Source organism: Gavialis gangeticus, unplaced genomic scaffold (genome assembly GCF_001723915.1).
Source record: "Gavialis gangeticus isolate Ggan-Ray unplaced genomic scaffold, GavGan_comp1, whole genome shotgun sequence".
Taxonomy (NCBI): Eukaryota; Metazoa; Chordata; order Crocodylia; family Gavialidae; genus Gavialis; species Gavialis gangeticus.
The window spans coordinates 3,224,901-3,227,779 of record NW_017729027.1 but is presented as its reverse complement, the minus strand read 5'-3'; positions in this window follow the sequence as shown (position 1 = coordinate 3,227,779).

The following is a 2,879-nucleotide window of genomic DNA, read 5'->3' as shown; positions in this document are numbered from 1 at the left end:
TTTGAGTCCCGTTTCTCTTTTTGGGGTTTTTTGTTGTTCTCCCGCCCTGGCGGGGGGTCGGGCTAGAAGATCTACTAGGTCCCTTCCGACCCTTAATCTATGAATCTATGAATCTATGAATCTATGAATGACTTATAATTCTCACTGGGAAGGCACCCCCATGCACGGCCAAGCCACGATCTGAGGCAAGGCAGCACACAGCCCATGGTACAGAGCTTCTTATCTCTGTAATGTTGCAGAATTTCACAAAAGGCTTCTGTCTCTTGGCTCTGCAAAGCCAACATCTGTATGCAAGGGAGAGTCCAGCTCAGGCTCCTGAACACCTCAAGGTCCCATGCAAAGAGCATGGTGTGGGGTGGCCCATGAACACTTTCCATTGGTAATCACAGTCCTAAGGCCAGTTTCTTTTATGAGGAAATATACTTAGTATTGTGGTCATGGTGGGGGTGGGGGGCTTTTTGACTTCCCCAGAGGTGTTCTGTTAGCCCGAACAGAAGTGATCTGAATCCCTGGATGAGTGTTCAGGCTGACCAATTCATGTTTACTAGATCAATTATGTTTAATTATCTAAATAAAGTGTTCCATATGTCTTTTTGGGGCAAAGGGAGGGACTTGCATAAGCTTTATGGGTAGGCACTTGTTTCTTTCAATATGGGCCATTAGCAGACACTCAAGCCAGGCTCCCAAGCTTTGACCGCCTCACTGCAAAATCAACAGGAGTTCACAAAGGGTCCTGTAAAGAGGCCTTGTAAAATATGTAAAAATAGAAAACCTGATAACATTGCAGGTCAACTTTGTGGTGGGGAGGGGGTACAGAAAAAAGTGTGGAGAGCCAGGGGGAGTACGGCCCAGGCAGGCACCCTTGCCACGGCCATGCGTGGTGGGTGCAGGAGACTGTGTAAGTGAGGAGGGGAGTGGAAGGGCTGCCTGTGAGTGTCTGCTCAGAAGTTGGGAGAAGCCATGGGTCAGCTGATGCCCGGTATCGGCTCATGCCTGCACAACAACAAAAACATTGCTTTGATGCCTGCAGGCTAAAGGCTGCATTCCTAGGACCAGGTGCATGCCCTTTGCTGTGACCAGCCAATAAAAGCGCTTCCAGGCACTCATGTTAGGAATCCAAGCAGTTATTAATTCCTACCCAGAACTAGGGGCAGATTATAGGCCAATGGTGCCCCTGGGCAGCCAGGGGCACCATGGCCCAAGTAGGCACAATTGTCATGGTCATGCAGGGTGGGGGGATCCATGCAAGCTGTGACTGGCAAACAAAAGTGTTCTCAGGCACCCACAGTAGGAATCCAAATGGTTATTCATTCCTGGCAAGAACCAGGGGTGGATTATGGGCTGACAGTGCCATAGGCAATCAGGGCCCCCTTGGGAAGCCAGGGCAGCACTGCGCAGGCAGGCGTCCCAGCAAAAATGCTGGTTGTTTCCTAATGCATCTAGCCAACCCTCCTTCCAAAACTAGGGGTTCTAGAGTTCTTGGCAAACCCCGTGACATCCATCAAGTGGCTTCTTTGACCACAGGATGTAATAAAGCCCTGGCAAGGTTCACAGGGGGGCAGGGAAGAGGGGGATTGCCCATGCAGGCGAGGGTTGCTTGGCAGTGCTGCCTGCTGCCAGTCCAGGAATACCTGTGGGTCTGACTGTGCTGTGAGTTCATGCCCTTGTGACTCCCATGCCAGCATAAAGGGAAAAAAAATTATGATGATGACTAGTGGCTACAGGCTGCACTCCTGTGAGCAGGCAGGCACCATTTGCAGTGAAAGGAAAGTAAAGGCACTCCCAGATGCCCCCATTAGGCAACCAAGCAGTTATTAATTCCTTGATGGAACCAGGGATGGATTCATAGATTTCACAGACTTTAGGGCTGGAAGGGACCTCGGAAGCTCATTGAGTCCAGCCCCCTGCCCCAGGGGCAGGAAGTCACCTGGGGTCATAGGATCCCAGCAAGATAAACATCCACATTTCTTCTCAAGGCGTTCAAAGTAAGTGCTTGAACAACCTCCGATGGCAGGCTATTCCAGACCTTGGGGGCTCAGACAGTAAAGAAATTCTTCTTTATGTCCAGCCTGAAATGGTCTTGCAGGAGTTTATAACTGTTACACCTTGTCATCCCTTGGGGCGCTCTGGTGAACAAACGTTCCCCCAGAAACTGCTGAACACCCCTGATAACCTTATAGGTGACCATCAGATCACCCCTGAGCCTGCGCTTTTCCAGGCTAAAGAGCTCCATGGCTCTCAGCCTGTCCTCATAAGGTCTGTTTTCCTGACCTCTGATCATGCACGTGGCTCTTCTCTGGACTCTGTCAAGCTTCTCCACATCCTTTTAGAATTGTGGAGCCCAAAACTGGATGCAGTACTCCAGCTGCGGCCTTACCAAGGCTGAGTACAAGGGGAGAATGATGTCCCGGGATTTGCTTAGAAGCATATATGGATGCAAGCCAGCATTTTGCTTGCTGTACTAGTTGCAGCATCACACTGAAGACTCATGTTCATCTTGTGGTTAATCATGACCCCCAAGTCCCTTTCATCTGTAGTGCTAACCAGCGTAGCACTACTGAGTCTATAAGGATGCTGCAGGTTTTTCCTCCCAAGGTGGAGAACCTTGCATTTTTCAGTGTTGAACACCATCGTGTTCTCATCTGCCCATTTGCTGAGCCTGTCCAGGTCAGTCTGGATCGCCCTCCTGTCTTTAGGTGTGGATGCTTTGCCCCAAAGTTTGGTATCATCGGCAAACTTGACCAGTCTGCTTCTGACTCCAATGTCCACATCATTAATGAAGATGTTGAACAATATGGGTCCAAGGACAGCGCCTTGGGGGACCCCACTGGTCACAGACCACCATGACGATTGACTTCCGTCAGTTACCACCCTCTGGG